The sequence below is a fragment of the Dermacentor variabilis genome, unplaced genomic scaffold, assembly GCF_050947875.1.
Source record: "Dermacentor variabilis isolate Ectoservices unplaced genomic scaffold, ASM5094787v1 scaffold_13, whole genome shotgun sequence".
NCBI classification, from domain to species: Eukaryota; Metazoa; Arthropoda; class Arachnida; order Ixodida; family Ixodidae; genus Dermacentor; species Dermacentor variabilis.
This window is the reverse complement of record NW_027460291.1, coordinates 38,128,813-38,147,187: the sequence shown is the minus strand read 5'-3', so window position 1 is coordinate 38,147,187 and position 18,375 is coordinate 38,128,813. Positions and strand designations below refer to the sequence as shown.

The 18,375-nt window shown below is 45.6% G+C and overlaps 3 non-coding genes across 3 annotated transcripts; all 3 read right to left on the bottom strand.

Annotated features, from left to right (window-relative positions):
• Positions 1 to 10,880: 10,880 nt before the first annotated feature.
• Positions 10,881 to 10,953, bottom strand: TRNAF-GAA (transfer RNA phenylalanine (anticodon GAA)). Its single transcript has one exon. It is a non-coding gene; the product is annotated as a tRNA-Phe (tRNA).
• Positions 10,954 to 12,780: 1,827 nt separating this feature from the next.
• TRNAF-GAA (transfer RNA phenylalanine (anticodon GAA)) lies at positions 12,781 to 12,853 on the bottom strand. The gene has a single exon. It is a non-coding gene; the product is annotated as a tRNA-Phe (tRNA).
• A 4,996-nt stretch (positions 12,854 to 17,849) lies between these two features.
• On the bottom strand, positions 17,850 to 17,922 carry TRNAF-GAA (transfer RNA phenylalanine (anticodon GAA)). Its single transcript has one exon. It is a non-coding gene; the product is annotated as a tRNA-Phe (tRNA).
• Between the last annotated feature and the right edge of the window lie 453 nt (positions 17,923 to 18,375).

The window sequence follows — 18,375 nt, the reverse complement described above, 5'->3', positions numbered from 1 at the left end:
AAGCCAGAAGGGAGCCATGGTTGCTACGTCGGTGTTGTCTTCGCCGGCTTTTTGTCCGGCGGGATGTTGGGCTTCGGGCGAAACGTCGGCCGATGCTGCCCTCCCGATTTGGGGGGTGGTTAGTCGATACACGCAGAAGGATGCTGAACCTCTTCGACACAGGCCTTGTCGTGTGTCCTCTTTGCGGGAGCACTACTCATGCTTGGTTGAAAGACGTCCATGCCTTCTACCTCCTCTTGAGGTTTCCCATGTGCTCCTTCCGTAGCAGTACTTGTGCTTAGTTCCGCTGCATCGATCTTCGGGGCTACTACAGCCTGCTTCGACCCAGTCGTCTGGTCTTCAATCTGTGTCGCTGCCACGCCTCCCTTGACGTCGTTAGGCGCGGCCTGCGGCGTATTCTTTTCTGTAGTTCTCGCTGACTCCTCGGATTCGTCCGCATGCATGAGAAGTTCGGAGTCGTCTTCTCCTCTCGTGTGCCCTGTGACATTTGCGTACGTTTTGACGCACTGCGATTGGTCATGGCCGAAGCGACGGCACTGACTGCAACGGGGTACTTTGCATTCACGTCGGACGTGTCCTGAGGTATGGCATCTTAGGCAGAGCGGGACTGTTCCAGGAACCACAACGAGGGCCTGCTCCCCAGCAATGCGTAGCTGGTGAGGCAAGTCATCAATTGTAACTCCATGCTTCAACTTCAAGGACACACACCGCGTTGACGAACCTTTGTCCATGACTCTCTGAACGCGCCAGCGTTCCTTGGCGACTTCCGTCACCGTTCCGTAAGGTGCAAAGGCGGTACGCGTACCTTCGTCTTGCACATTGTACAGAATCCAGTGGAGCTTCATCCTCACGTCCTGGTCATCCGGATCAATGACAATGCACCATCGTTCCTTAACAGTCACTTCACGGGCTGAAAGCAGCTTCTTCATTCCTTCAACACTCTTGAACGTGATAGCCCAGATGTGATTCATTTGGTACGCCCCCAAGGCGACAACCTCGGGGAGCAGTGCCAAACGAACCAGTGCGTCGCGAAAGTCCTCGACCCTGTAGGGCCTTTCTCTGACGTCGGCGTGCAAAAACAGCGTATTTACAATAATTCGACCTCTTGGTAGCCGCGGCGAAATACCTTCATAATCCTGGTCACTCGAGCCAGCAAACCTGTTTCCACGGCCAAGCTGGGCCGCTGATACCGCTCCGTTGTAGCACATGATGCGCACGTCCATCACGCTCGGTGGCCGGAAGTAGAATCCGCTGAGCTATTTCGGCGGAACGAGTAACGAAATGATGAGCCGCTACGCGATGGCTGGGTTCCCATGAACGACCGTCTAAGATATCCGCAGTAAGGAAACTTCTGTTTGAAATATTCGCTCCACCTTTTGATGTAGGCTACGCACGCGTCTATTAATGTTAAACAATGGCGTATCAGGGAAGTGACAGTAAAGCTCACAATGCTGTCTGAATTGCTATTTGTATTGTTATGCACAACGGCTAAAAAACGCACTATGAATATGCCGAATCCCAGCATCCAACCAGAGACCTTTAGATCTTCAGTCTAACGCTCTCCCAACTGAGCTATTTCGGCGGAACGAGTAGCGAAATCATGAGGCGCTAAGCGATGGCTCGGTTGCCACGAACCGCCGTCTAAGGTATCCGACGTAAGGAAACGTCTTTTAAAAATATTCGCTCCACCATTTGCTGTAGGCTACGCACGCTTCTATTAGTGTTAAACAGTGGCGTATCGCGTAAGTAACAGAAACGCTCACAATGCTGTCTGAATTGGTATTTGTATTGTTATGCAGAACGGCTAAAAAAAAACGCACTACGAATATGCCGAAACTCGGGATCGAACCAGGGACCTTCAGATCTTCAGTCTAACGCTCTTTTTTTTCTTTATTGACGGATTTCTCCTCGTACAATGGACAGGAATTCTTATTGGAATTCGACATACATACACATAAGTTGTATTAAAAACGAGACTCGTACTTTGTCTCGCGTTGTTAGGTTAGTACGGCTCTAGTGTTAGCAACTGATCAAACACAGGTAGCCATTCTGGAGCATCGGGAAGTGTCCTGTAGACGTCGCGGACGTACGTAATAGCCTCTCTGAAGTACACTTTTGACGGTTGTGATTTAACATTCTCGTGTCTTATATCCATTCGCGTCTTCCATACACTGTGCATTGCCAACAACATCAGGAGATCAAACGGCACGTCCTGTCTGATCAAACGGCAGAAATCGAATCCCGTGAGGTGTAAGCGGAAGTTGCTTTTCAGTGTCCTTTGTAATATGCCCCACAGAAAAACAGTCTGAACGGTCTAAAAAACGTGATCGATGGTTTCGCGCTTATTGCATATTGTACAGTTAGTACTCCAAGGGACAAAAATACTTTTTTCTTTAACCCAGCGTTTTACAGGGAGCGTACCGGTGTGAAGAAAGAAGAAAAACGTCCTGGTCGACGCTCTAACAGGCATCTTCTTACCGCGACTCAAAACATTACGTTCTCGTCCTTGTTCATATAATGAACGATAGGTAGGCACAGTACACATCACATCAAGCAAGACTGTGCATTTTTTTCTCTGTTACAGCCGAGAGATATTCAAACGAAAAGTGTCTTTTTCAAAAAAGGAAAAGCATCAACGACTTATTACATAAACCCTTTCAATGGAACATGATTAGTAAAGTACGATGACAGTATCTATTCGCGTAATGCCTGGCTGAAAAACACTTGACAAATACTCTGCAGGAAAGCATCGTTCTGTTGCCTCAAGAAAAAGAACCGTGTAACAACTTGTTTCAGAAATAAATGCGATAAGCCTAGCCCTCCGTTTTTAACCAACTGAAATAAGTTCAAACAACTAGTACGCTCCCAGTTTGACCCCCAGATAAAAACCTCAAACAGTCTGTGTAACTTTTGCTCAGACATCCTTGCCGTGCAAAGCATGGCAAGGATGTCTTTGCCATGCAAATTTTTTGTTACGATGAACATATTACACACAGTTGCACGTGTAAAGATTCAGAAATCGCGTCCGCCCAATTTTGTTGTTTGGTATTTAACCCGGTCGATTTCAGCCGCCCATTGGTCTTTGTTTCCGCGATAGTGTTGCAAATGAATGCCGAGGTACTTGCCCGGCGTATCAGTAAACCTTATACCTTCGGATTGTGTCGGTCTCTCGTCCCATTCACCGTGCCAGAATCCTAGGCATTTTTGCCAACTAATGGCGCTTCCAGTTAGGCTGCAAATTGTTTTTGCTTCCTTAATGGCACTTTCGATGCTTTTTTGTGTTCGGCAAAAGATTGCGATGGTCGTCTGCGTATGAGAGGATTTTAATTTCGTGCGTTAAGCAGCGATAGCTGCATATTGTTTTGTTGTTCAGAATTTTTAAACAGAACGGTTCAAGATATATGGCAAATAGCAGGCTTGAGGCTGGGCATCCTTGGCGCACACTAGACCTTACTGGGATTTCTTCGCTAAGCTTTTGTTAATGATAAGCTTATTAGTAAAGTTTTTATGTGCCATTTTCACGCCTTCACTTATTACGCTGCATACGTTAACTTGTTCTAGCACTGCGAACAGAATGCAATGTGCGACTTTGTCGAAAGCTTTCTCTAGATCTAGTTGAAGCATTGCAATCTTTCCGAAAGAAGCGTCACATCATTCTAGTATGCTTCTGGTGGTATGTATGTTTGTGAATATGCTTTTCCTTTGATCCCGCATGTTTGATGTGGGCCAACTATAGCTGTAATTACTGACTGGAGTCTTCTTGCTGCTACTTTCATAAAGCTCTTATGATCTACATTTGTCAATCTTATGGGCCGATAAGACTCTACTTACTGCAATTTGGAAGGTTCATCGGTTTTGGGAATTGGAACTACGTGACTTAGTTTGAAGGATGGAGGCATTTGTTCGCTATCGTAAGCTTCTGCTATAACATGGTATAGTATTTCTGCTACTTCATTCTTAAAAACTTTATAGAACGGTGATCCGAGGCAGTCTGGCCCAGACGTGTTCCCTTTGCTGAAATCTTCAATTGCTTGTTTGATTTCATCTCTATTATTTTGCCTTTCAAGCTCCATTTTAATATCCTCGTCAGGCCTTGGCATTTGCTTAACATTGTCGTTGATAAATACATCATTTACTTGCACTTCGTTGCCGAGCAAACTACGGTATCGTTATACAAATGCTGTTTCAATGACGCCCTTATCTGCCGCGACTTCGTTTTGTAGCGAATTTCATTTATTTATTTTTTTATTGCATATCTTTTTTCTTCGCCAATCGCCCTCTTAGTTGGTCTTTCGCCTAACCAAAGATTCTCTGAACGCGCTCTAATAACAGCGCCTTTAAATTTTTCGTCTTCCATCTGTTCCATCTGTCTTTTAACATCTTTGACTTCACTTTTAAGCAAACCCGGTATTGTAGTCAGAAGGAAATCAAGTGTGCACTGTAGTTCTTTTTTCCTTTTGTTTTTCTTTATGTCGTAGTATGCATGATCTGTTTATTGCACTTAGTTTAACTTCGCACTTGAATTGTTCCCAAGCCTAGATGAAATTTGTGTGACTCGTGGACACTATTTCCAATTTCTCGCGTACTATTTGGACAAATGTGTCATCGGTTAAGAGCTGTTCATTTAATTTCCACAGTTCCCAGTTGAATGCAGAGACTTAGCGCTTTCTACCTATTTCAAACATTACGAAGCTGTGATCACTAAAACTAACATGTTTCACGGCATAGTTACAACACATAGACATAACATCCGAAGAGATATAAACGCGATCTAATCGTGCGTGGCTTTCGCCCTGAAAGTGGGTAAATTGCACTTGATTTCCGTGGAATAGGTCCTCTACATCAACAAGACCACAATCATCCACCAACGCCTTAAGCTGTAGGGCACATTTATCCCGTATTGGTTCATGGTTAACTGAGTCATTGGGCATGCAAATACAATTAAAATCGCCAAGCAAAATGAGTTGCCCGTCACACTTTAGAAAGCCAGCGACACAATAAAAAAAACGTTTCTTTCTGAAATTTGGTTCGGCGCGTACACACATATAATTCGCTATTGTACTTGGTTTAAATAAAAGTCGCACAATGCTAACCGTCCCCCATCAGAGGTGATAACACTCTCTTCAACGATTCCGATACCTAGTTTCAGAAAGATAGCACTACCGCCAGACTTTCCAACGGCTATGGCAAACGCAAACATTGAAATCTAATGCGTAAGCTTGGACCATGCGCTCCGCCTGCTCCTCGCTGCCTATTTTTGATTCCTGTAAAGCTAGAATATCGATGGTATTTTCTTTTAGCAGACGTCTTAACTGCACTTGCCGCTTTCTTGCCGTGAGACCGCGCACATTCAGAGTGCCTATTCTTAATGCCGATAAGGACGTTGAATTCATAGAAAGCGAAAGGTCAAGCGGACCGCTGGGTGATTGTGCCGAATTGACAGGACGTACACTTACGCTGTTATATCGCATTAATTCTGAGTGCTTCGTCATGCATGGCGAAGCCGAGGCGTTTTCCTTGTCGGTAGGCATGGCGACGTTTCGTGCTGCGCGTCCCGCCCCAGTCTAGCGGTAAAGTCATCCCTCGGACAGCGCCCTGCGCTAACGCGGAGGCCTTGTCGGTGTAGTCCTCCTGTCTGGAGGCACGTTGGCCTTCACCTTCACGGGCGCCCTACGGTGGGACCCTGCCTCTGGGGGTGGTTCACCGGCGTTGACCTTCTCGCTGTTGTTGTCTTCGATGGTAATTTCGCGTGGTCTCTTTGAGACGGCGACGCCAGGGTTGGTTGTTCCTTCTTCCGAGTTGATGCCCTCCATTACGGTTCCGCTATCTTCCGTCTCGACTGTTTCGCTAACGGCAGCACAGTTGCTAGGAGTTTTCTCAGCCTCTGGCGTATTCTGTGGCTCATCGTTCTTTCCACTTTCACTGGCCGCAGCTTTCATACGGCCCTTGTTTTCGGTTGGGACAGAAGGCGTGGCACCCGACGTTGTCGGCTTCCCGCCTCCACTGACGGTCTCCTCCGCGCCGACTTCATCCATGAGGTGCTCACCGACGGTGTCGCTTCGCCCAGTTCCGGTCACACTGGCGTAGCTACGCGCGCATTGACTCTCGTCGTGGCCATAGCGACGACAGAGCTTGCAACACGGAACTCGGCACTCGTGCCGTATGTGACCGGTGCCATGGCACCAGAGGCAGAGCGGGGGTCTGCCTGGGACGTGCACGAGCGGATGGTCTTCCCCGACGCAAAGTTGATGATGCAGGTCTTCCACGGTAACGGCTACCTTCAGCCGTACGGACACCAGGCGCGTGTGGGAGCCTTTATCGTTGCACCCTGCAATGCGGCACTTTTCCCTCAAAATTTCGCTCGCCTTGCGAAAAGGCGCCAGGGCGCCTCTGACTTCGTCTCCGGAGTCGTATGTAAAAGCCAATACAGCTTCAGCTGGACGTCTTGATTTCGAGGGTCTATTACCATGCATCGGTGCTCCTTTACGCTGAACGTTCGAGCAGACAAAATCTTTTGTTTACCCTTTTCTTCCTTGAAAGTTATGGCTCAGACGTGGTTCATCTGATATGCACCGAGGGCCTCCACTTCCGGCATCAGCTGCAGATAGTCAAGTGCCTCACGGAAATGCTCGACTCGGATCCGTGCAAAAAAAGAACGCTCGTTGTAACTGTCCATCCTGTAGGTAGTTGCGAAATAACCTGGTAGTCATCCTTCGGTGTGTCGTTCAACCTGAGACCGTGGCCCTGCTGCGCCGCTGTAACCACCCCTTCGGAGCCAAACGTTCCGCGACCGTTCACTGCGGTGTCCAGAAGTGGAATCTCTGAGCTATTTCGGCGGAACGAGTAACAAAATCATGAGGCGCTAAGCGATGGCTGGGTTCCCACGAACCGCCGTCTAGGGTATGCTCAGTAAGGAAACTTCTTTTAAAAACATTCGCTCCAACATTAGCTGTACTCTACGCACGCTTCTATTAATGTTAAACAGTGGCGTATCGCGGAAGTAACGGAAAAGCTCACATTGCTGTCCGAATTGCTGTTCGTATTGTTATGCACAACGGCTAAAAAAAACGCACTATGAATATGCCGAAACCCAGAATCCAACCACGGACCTTTATATAGTCAGTCTAACGCTCTCCCAACTCGCCTATTTCGGCGGAACGAGAAGCAAAATCATGAGGCGCTACGCTATGGCTGAGTTCCCACGAACCGCGGTCTAAGGAATCCGTAGTAAGTAAACTTGTTTTAATAAAATCGCTCCAACATTAGCTATACGCTACGCATGCTTCTATTAATGTTAAACAGTGGCGTATCGCGAAAATAACAGAAAAGCTTACAACGCTGTCTCAATTCCCATTTGTATTGTTATGCACAACGGCTAAAAAAACGCACTATGAATATGCCGAAACCCAGAATCCAACCAGGGACCTTTAGATATTCAGTCTAACGCTCTCCCAACTGACCTATTTCGGCGGAACGAGGAGCAAAATCATGAGGCGCTACGCTATGCCTGGGTTCCCATGAACCCCCGCCTAAGGTATCCGCAGTAAGGTAACTTCTTTTAAAAATATTCGCTCCACCATTTGCTGTAGGCTACGCACGCTTCTATTAATGTTAAACAGTGGCGTATCGCGGAAGTAACAGAAAAGCTCACATTGCTGTCTGAATTGCTATTTGTATTCTTATTCACAACGGCTAAAAAAACGCACTATGAATATGCCGAAACCCAGGATCCAACCACAGACCTTTAGATATTCAGTCTAACGCTCTCCCAACTCACCTATTTCGGCGGAACGAGTAACAAAATCATGAGGCGCTAAGCGATGGCTGGGTTTCCACGAACCGCCGCCTAAGGTATCCGCAGTAAGGAAACTTCTTTCTAAAATATTCGCTCCACCATTTGCTGTAGGCTGCGCACGCTTCTATTAATGTTAAACAGTAGCGTATCGCGGAAGTATCGGAAAAGCGCAAATTGCTGTCGGAATTGTTATTTGTATTGTTATGCACAACGGCTAAAAAAACGTACTATGATAACGCCAAAACGCAGGATCCAACCAGAGACCTTTAGATATTCAGCCTAACGCTCGCCCAACTCACCTATTTCGGCGCAACGAGAAGCAAAATCATGAGGCGCTACGCTATGGTTGGGTTCCCACGAACCGCCGCCTAAGGTATCCGCAGTAAAGAAACTTCTTTTAAAAATATTCACTGCACCATTCGCCGTAGGCTACGCACGCTTCTATTAATGTTAAACAGTAACTTATAGCGGAAGTAACAGGAAAGCTGACAGTGCTGTCTGAATTGCTATTTGTGTTGTTATGCACAACGGCTAAAAAAACGCACTGTGAAAATGCCGAAACCCAGAATCCAACCAGGGACCTTTACATATTCAGTCTAACGCTCTCCCAACTCACCTATTTTGGCGGAACGAGTAACAATATCATGAGGCGCTAAGCGATGGCTGGGTTTCCACGAACCGCCACCTAAGGTATCCGCAGTAAGGAAGCTTTTTAAAAAAATATTCGCTGCAGCATTCGCTGTAGGCTGCGCACGCTTCTATTAATGCTAAACAGTAGCGTATCGCGGAAGTAACAGAAAAGCTCACAATGCTGTCTGAATTGCTATTTGTATTGTTATGCACAACGGCTAAAAAACGCACTATCAATATGCCGAAACCCAGGATCCAACGAGAGACCTTTAGATATTCAGTATAACGCTCTCCCAACTCACCTATTTCGGCGGAACGAGAAGCAAAATCATGAGGCGCTAAGGGATGGCTGGATTCCACGAACCGGCGTCTAGGGTATGCTCAGTAAGGAAACTTCTTTTAAAAACATTCGCTCCAAAATTAGCTGCACTCTACGCACGCTTCTATTAATGTTAAACAGTGGCGTATCGCGGAAGTAACAGAAAAGCTCATATTGCTGTCTGAATTGATATTTGTATTGTTATGCACAACGGCTAAAAAAACGCACTATGAGTATGCCGAAACCCAGGATCCAACCAGAGAGCTTTAGATATTCAGTCTAACGCTCTCCCAACTCACATATTTCGGCGGAACGAGAAGCAAAATCATGAGGCGCTACGCTATGGCTGAGTTCCCACGAACCGCGATCTAAGGAATCCGTAGTAAGTAAACTTGTTTTAATAAAATCGCTCCAACATTAGCTATACGCTACGCATGCTTCTATTAATGTTAAACAGTGGCGTATCGCGAAAATAACAGGAAAGCTTACAATGCTGTCTCAATTCCCATTTGTATTGTTATGCACAACGGCAAAAAAACGCACTATGAATATGCCGAAACCCAGAATCCAACCAGGGACCTTTAGATATTCAGTCTAACGCTCTCTCAACTCACAAATTACGACGGAACGAGCAACAAAATCATGAGGCGCTAAGCGATGGCTGGGTTCCCACCAACCGCCGTCTAAAGTATCCGCAGTAAGGAAACTTCTTTCTAAAATATTCGCTCCACCATTTGCTGTAGGCTACGCACGCTTCTATTAATGTTAAACAGTGGCGTATCGCGGAAGTAACAGAAAAGCTCACATTGCTGTCTGAATTGCTATTTGTATTCTTATTCACAACGGCTAAAAAAACGCACTATGAATATGCCGAAACCCAGAATCCAACCAGGGACCTTTAGATATTCAGTCTAACGCTCTCTCAACTCACAAATTACGACGGAACGAGTAACAAAATCATGAGGCGCTAAGTGATGGCTGGGTTTCCACGAACCGCCGCCTAAGGTATCCGCAGTAAGGAAACTTCTTTCTAAAATATTCGCTCCACCATTTGCTGTAGGCTGCGCACGCTTCTATTAATGTTAAACAGTAGCGTATCGCAGAAGTATCGGAAAAGCTCAAATTGCTGTCGGAATTGTTATTTGTATTGTTATGCGCAACGGCTAAAAAAACGCACAATGATAATGCCAAAACCCAGGATCCAACCAGAGACCTTTAGATATTCAGTCTAACGCTCGCCCAACACGCCTATTTCGGCGCAACGAGAAGCAAAATCATGTGGCGCTACGCTATGGTTGGGTTCCCACGAACCGCCGCCTAAGGTATCCGCAGTAAAGAAACTTCTTTTAAAAATATACACTGCACCATTCGCCGTAGGCTACGCACGCTTCTATTAATGTTAAACAGTAACTTATCGCAGAAGTAACAGAAAAGCTGACAGTGCTGTCTGAATTGCTATTTGTGTTGTTATGCACAACGGCTAAAAAAACGCACTATGAATATGCCGAAACCCAGGATCCAACCACAGACCTTTAGATATTCAGTCTAACGCTCTGCCAACTCACCTATTTCGGCGGAACGAGTAACAAAATCATGAGGCGCTAAGCGATGGCTGGGTTTCCACGAACCGCCGCCTAAGGTATCCGCAGTAAGGAAACTTCTTTCTAAAATATTCGCTCCACCATTTGCTGTAGGCTGCGCACGCTTCTATTAATGTTAAACAGTAGCGTATCGCGGAAGTATCGGAAAAGCGCAAATTGCTGTCGGAATTGTTATTTGTATTGTTATGCACAACGGCTAAAAAAACGTACTATGATAACGCCAAAACCCAGGATCCAACCAGAGACCTTTAGATATTCAGCCTAACGCTCTCCCAACTCACATATTTCGGCGGAACGAGAAGCAAAATCATGAGGCGCTACGCTATGGCTGAGTTCCCACGAACCGCGATCTAAGGAATCCGTAGTAAGTAAACTTGTTTTAACAAAATCGCTCCAACATTAGCTATACGCTACGCATGCTTCTATTAATGTTAAACAGTGGCGTATCGCGAAAATAACAGAAAAGCTTACAATGCTGTCTGAATTCCCATTTGTATTGTTATGCACAACGGCTAAAAAAATCGCATTATGAATATGCCGAAACCCGGGTGCGAACCAGAGACCTTTAGATCTTCAGTCAAACGCTCTCCCAACTGAGCTATTTCGGCGGAACGAGCAACAAAATCATGAGGCGCTAAGCGATGGCTGGGTTCCCACCAACCGCCGTCTAAAGTATCCGCAGTAAGGAAACTTCTTTCTAAAATATTCGCTCCACCATTTGCTGTAGGCTACGCACGCTTCTATTAATGTTAAACAGTGGCGTATCGCGGAAGTAACAGAAAAGCTCACATTGCTGTCTGAATTGCTATTTGTATTCTTATTCACAACGGCTAAAAAAACGCACTATGAATATGCCGAAACCCAGGATCCAACCACAGACCTTTAGATATTCAGTCTAACGCTCTCCCAACTCACCTATTTCGGCGGAACGAGTAACAAAATCATGAGGCGCTAAGCGATGGCTGGGTTTCCACGAACCGCCGCCTAAGGTATCCGCAGTAAGGAAACTTCTTTCTAAAATATTCGCTCCACCATTTGCTGTAGGCTACGCACGCTTCTATTAATGTTAAACAGTGGCGTATCGCGGAAGTAACAGAAAAGCTCACATTGCTGTCTGAATTGCTATTTGTATTCTTATTCACAACGGCTAAAAAAACGCACTATGAATATGCCGAAACCCAGGATCCAACCACAGACCTTTAGATATTCAGTCTAACGCTCTCCCAACTCACCTATTTCGGCGGAACGAGTAACAAAATCATGAGGCGCTAAGCGATGGCTGGGTTTCCACGAACCGCCGCCTAAGGTATCCGCAGTAAAGAAACTTCTTTTAAAAATATTCACTGCACCATTCGCCCTAGGCTACGCACGCTTCTATTAACGTTAAACAGTAACTTATCGCGGAAGTAACAGGAAAGCTGACAGTGCTGTCTGAATTGCTATTTGTGTTGTTATGCACAACGGCTAAAAAAACGCACTGTGAAAATGCCGAAACCCAGAATCCAACCAGGGACCTTTACATATTCAGTCTAACGCTCCCCCAACTCACCTATTTTGGCGGAACGAGTAACAATATCATGAGGCGCTAAGCGATGGCTGGGTTTCCACGAACCGCCACCTAAGGTATCCGCAGTAAGGAAGCTTTTTAAAAAAATATTCGCTGCAGCATTCGCTGTAGGCTGCGCACGCTTCCATTAATGCTAAACAGTAGCGTATCGCGGAAGTAACAGAAAAGCTCACAATGCTGTCTGAATTGCTCTTTGTATTGTTATGCACAACGGCTAAAAAACGCACTATCAATATGCCGAAACCCAGGATCCAACGAGAGACCTTTAGATATTCAGTATAACGCTCTCCCAACTCACCTATTTTGGCGGAACGAGAAGCAAAATCATGAGGCGCTAAGCGATGGCTGGATTCCACGAACCGGCGTCTAGGGTATGCTCAGTAAGGAAACTTCTTTTAAAAACATTCGCTCCAAAATTAGCTGTACTCTACGCACGCTTCTATTAATGTTAAACATTGGCGTATCGCGGAAGTAACAGAAAAGCTCATATTGCTGTCTGAATTGATATTTGTATTGTTATGCGCAACGCCTAAAAAAACGCACTATGAGTATGCCGAAACCCTGGATCCAACCAGAGAGCTTTAGATATTCAGTCTAACGCTCTCCCAACTCACCTATTTCGGCGGAACGAGAAGCAAAATCATGAGGCGCTACGCTATGGCTGAGTTCCCGCGAACCGCGATCTAAGGAATCCGTAGTAAGTAAACTTGTTTTAATAAAATCGCTCCAACATTAGCTATACGCTACGCATGCTTCTATTAATGTTAAACAGTGGCGTATCGCGAAAATAACAGAAAAGCTTACAATGCTGTCTGAATTCCCGTTTGTATTGTTATGCACAACGGCTAAAAAAATCGCTTTATGAATATGCCGTAACCCGGGTGCGAACCAGGGACCTTTAGATCTTCAGTCAAACGCTCTCCCAACTGAGCTATTTCGGCGGAACGAGCAACAAAATCATGAGGCGCTATGCGATGGCTGGGTTCCCACCAACCGCCGTCTAAAGTATCCGCAGTAAGGAAACTTCTTTCTAAAATATTCGCTCCACCATTTGCTGTAGGCTACGCACGCTTCTATTAATGTTAAACAGTGGCGTATCGCGGAAGTAACAGAAAAGCTCACATTGCTGTCTGAATTGCTATTTGTATTCTTATTCACAACGGCTAAAAAAACGCACTATGAATATGCCGAAACCCAGGATCCAACCACAGACCTTTAGATATTCAGCCTAACGCTCGCCCAACTCACCTATTTCGGCGCAACGAGAAGCAAAATCATGAGGCGCTACGCTATGGTTGGGTTCCCACGAACCGCCGCCTAAGGTATCCGCAGTAAAGAAACTTCTTATAAAAATATTCACTGCACCATTCGCCGTAGGCTACGCACGCTTCTATTAATGTTAAACAGTAACTTATCGCGGAAGTAACAGGAAAGCTGACAGTGCTGTCTGAATTGCTATTTGTGTTGTTAGGCACAACGGCTAAAAAAACGCACTGTGAAAATGCCGAAACCCAGAATCCAACCAGGGACCTTTACATATTCAGTCTAACGCTCTCCCAACTCACCTATTTTGGCGGAACAAGTAACAATATCATGAGGCGCTAAGCGATGGCTGGGTTTCCACGAACCGCCACCTAAGGTATCCGCAGTAAGGAAACTTCTTTCTAAAATATTCGCTCCACCATTTGCTGTAGGCTACGCACGCTTCTATTAATGTTAAACAGTGGCGTATCGCGGAAGTAACAGAAAAGCTCACATTGCTGTCTGAATTGCTATTTGTATTCTTATTCACAACGGCTAAAAAAACGCACTATGAATATGCCGAAACCCAGGATCCAACCACAGACCTCTAGATATTCAGTATAACGCTCTCCCAACTCACCTATTTCGGCGGAACGAGAAGCAAAATCATGAGGCGGTAAGCGATGGCTGGATTCCACGAACCGGCGTCTAGGGTATGCTCAGTAAGGAAACTTCTTTTAAAAACATTCCCTCCAACATTAGCTGTACTCTACGCACGCTTCTATTAATGTTAAACAGTGGCGTATCGCGGAAGTAACAGAAAAGCTCATATTTCTTTCTGAATTGATATTTGTATTGTTATGCACAACGGCTAAAAAAACGCACTATGAGTATGCCGAAACCCAGGATCCAACCAGAGAGCTTTAGATATTCAGTCTAACGCTCTCCCAACTCCCCCATTTCGGCGGAACGAGAAGCAAAATCATGAGGCGCTACGCTATGGCTGAGTTCCCACGAACCGCGGTCTAAGGAATCCGTAGTAAGTAAACTTCTTTTAATAAAATCGCTCCAACATTAGCTATACGCTACGCACGCTTCTATTAATGTTAAACAGTGGCGTATCGCGAAAATAACAGAAAAGCTTACAATGCTGTCTGAATTCCCATTTGTATTGTTATGCACAACGGCTAAAAAAACGCACTATGAATATGCCGAAACCCAGAATCCAACCACAGACCTTTAGATATTCAGTCTAACGCTCTCCCAACTCACCTATTTCGGCGGAACGAGTAACAAAATCATGAGACGCTAAGCGATGGCTGGGTTTCCACGAACCGCCGCCTAAGGTATCCGCAGTAAGGAAACTTCTTTTAAAAACATTCGCTCCACCATTTGCCGTAGGCTACCCACGCTTCTATTAATGTTAAACAGTGGCGTATCGCGGAAGTAACAGAAAAGCTCACACTGCTGTCTGAATTGCTATTTGTATTGTTATGCACAACGGCTAAAAAAACGCACTATGAGTATGCCGAAACCCAAGATCCAACCAGAGACCTTTAGATATTCAGTCTAACGCTCTCCCAACTCACCTATTTCGGCGGAACGAGAAGCAAAATCATAAGGCGCTACGCTATGCCTGGGTTCCCACGAACCGCCGCCTATGGTATCCGCAGTAAGGAAACTTCTTTTAAAAATATTCGCTCCACCATTTGCCGTGGGCTACGCACGCTTCTATTAATGTTAAACAGTGGCGTATCGCGGAAGTAACGGAAAAGCTCACATTGCTGTCGGAATTCCTATTTGTATTGTTATGCACAACGGCTAAAAAAACGCACTATGAATATGCCGAAACCCAGAATCCAACCACGGACCTTTATATATTCAGTCTAACGCTCTCCCAACTCACCCGTTTCGCCGGAACGAGTAACAAAAACATGAGGCGCTAAGCGATAGCTGGGTTCCCACGAACCGGCGTCTAAGGTATGCTCAGTAAGGAAACTTCTTTTCAAAATATTCGCTCCACCGTTTGCCGTAGGCGTCGCACGCTTCTATAAATGTTAAACAGTGGCGTATCGCTGAAGTAACGGAAAAGCTCACATTGCTGTCTGAATTGCTATTTGTATTCTTATTCACTACGGCTAAAAAACCGCACTATGAATATGCCGAAACCCAGAATCCAACCACGGACCTTTATATATTCAGTCTAACGCTCTCCCAACTCACCTATTTCGGCGGAACGAGAAGCAAAATCATGAGGCGCTACGCTATGCCTGGGTTCCCACGAACCGCCGCCTAAGGTATCCGCAGTAAGGAAACTTCTTTTTAAAACATTCGCTCCAACATTAGCTGTACTCTACGCACGCTTCTATTAATGTTAAACAGTGGCGTATCGCGGAAGTAACAGAAAAGCTCACATTGCTGTCTGAATTGCTATTTGTACTATTATGCACAACGGCTTAAAAACGCACTTTGAATATGCCGAAACCCTGAATCCAACCACGGACCTTTATATATTCAGTCTAACGCTCTCCCAACTCACCTATTTCGGCGGAACGAGAAGCAAAATCATGAGGCGCTACGCTATGCCTGGGTTCCCACGAACCGCCGCCTAAGGTATCCGCAGTAAGGAAACTTCTTTTTAAAACATTCGCTCCAACATTAGCTGTACTCTACGCACGCTTCTATTAATGTTAAACAGTGGCGTGTCGGGGAAGTAACGGAAAAGCTCACATTGCTGTCTGAATTGCTATTTGTATTGTTGTGCACAACGACTAAAAAATACGCACTATGAATATGCCGAAACCCACAATCCAACCAGGGACCTTTAGATATTCAGTCTAAATCTCTCCCAACTCACCTATTTCGGCGGAACGAGAAGCAACATCATGAGGCGCTACGCTATGGCTGGGTTCCCACGAACCGCCGCCTAAGGTATCCACAGTAAGGAAACTTCTTTTAAAAATATTCGCTCCACCATTTGCTGTAGGCTACGCACGCTTCTATTAATGTTAAACAGTGGCGTATCGCGGAAGTAACAGAAAAGCTCACATTGCTGTCTGAATTGCTATTTGTATTCTTATTCACAACGGCTAAAAAAACGCACTATGAATATGCTGAAACCCAGGATCCAACCACAGACCTTTAGATATTCAGTCTAACGCTCTCCCAACTCACCTATTTCGGCGGAACGAGTAACAAAATCGTGAGGCGCTAAGCGATGGCTGGGTTTCCACGAACCGCCGCCTAAGGTATCCGCAGTAAGGAAACTTCTTTCTAAAATATTCGCTCCACCATTTGCCGTAGGCTGCGCACGCTTCTATTAAAGTTAAACAGTAGCGTATCGCGGAAGTATCGGAAAAGCTCAAATTGCTGTCGGAATTGTTATTTGTATTGTTATGCACAACGGCTACAAAACGCACTATGATAATGCCAAAACCCAGGATCCAACCAGAGACCTTTAGATATTCAGTCTAACGCTCGCCCAACTCACCTATTTCGGCGGAACGAGAAGCGAAATCATGAGGCGCTACGCTATGCCTGGGTTCCCACGAACCGCCGCCTAAGGTATCCGCAGTAAGGAAACTTCTTTTAAAAATATTCGCTCCACCATTTGCCGTGGGCTACGCACGCTTCTATTAATGTTAAACAGTGGCGTATCGCGGAAGTAACGGAAAAGCTCACATTGCTGTCGGAATTCCTATTTGTATTGTTATGCACAACGGCTAAAAAAACGCACTATGAATATGCCGAAACCCAGGATCCAACCAGAGACCTTTAGATATTCAGTCTAACGCTCTCCCAACTCACCCGTTTCGGCGGAACGAGTAACAAAAACATGAGGCGCTAAGCGATAGCTGGGTTCCCACGAACCGCCGTCTGATGTATGCACAGGAAGGAACCTTCTTTTAAAAATATTCGCTCCACCGTTTGCCGTAGGCTACGCACGCTTCTATTAATGTTAAAGAGTGGCGTATCACGGAAGTAACAGAAAAGCTCACATTGCTGTCTGAATTGCTATTTGTATTGTTATGAACAACGGCTAAAAAAATGCACTATCAATATGCCGAAACCCAGGATCCAACCAGAGACCTTTAGATATTCAGTCTAACGCTCTCCCAACTCACCTATTTCAGCGGAACGAGTAACAAAATCATGAGGCGCTATGCGATGGCTGGGTTCCCAGGAACCGCCGTCCAAGGTACCCGCAGTAAGGAAACTTCTTTTAAAAATATTCGCTCCACCATTTGCCTTAGGCGTCGCACGCTACTATAATGTTAAACAGTGGCGTATGGCGGAAGTAACGGAAAAGCTCACATTGCTGTCTGAATTGCTATTTGTATTGTTGTGCACAACGACTAAAAAATACGCACTATGAATACGCCGAAACCCACAATCCAACCAGGGACCTTTAGATATTCAGTCTAAATCTCTCCCAACTCACCTATATCGGCGGAAAGAGAAGCAAAATCATGATGCGCTACGCTATGGCTGAGTTCCCACGAACCGCCGTCTGAGGTGTCCGCAGTAAGTAAACTTGTTTTTAAAAAAATCGCTCTAAATTAGCTATACGCTGCGCGTGCTTCTATGAATGTTAAACAGTGGCGTATCGCGGAAATAACAGAAAAGCTTACAACGCTGTCTCAATTCCCATTTGTATTGTTATGCACAACGGCTAAAAAAATCGCTTTATGAATATGCCGTAACCCGGGTGCGAACCAGGGACCTTTAGATCTTCAGTCAAACGCTCTCCCAACTGAGCTATTTCGGCGGAACGAGCAACAAAATCATGAGGCGCTATGCGATGGCTGGGTTCCCACCAACCGCCGTCTAAAGTATCCGCAGTAAGGAAACTTCTTTCTAAAATATTCGCTCCACCATTTGCTGTAGGCTACGCACGCTTCTATTAATGTTAAACAGTGGCGTATCGCGGAAGTAACAGAAAAGCTCACAATGCTGTCTGAATTGCTATTTGTATTGTTATGCACAACGGCTAAAAAACGCACTATCAATATGCCGAAACCCAGGATCCAACGAGAGACCTTTAGATATTCAGTATAACGCTCTCCCAACTCACCTATTTCGGCGGAACGAGAAGCAAAATCATGAGGCGCTAAGAGATGGCTGGATTCCACGAACCGGCGTCTAGGGTATGCTCAGTAAGGAAACTTCTTTTAAAAACATTCGCTCCAAAATTAGCTGCACTCTACGCACGCTTCTATTA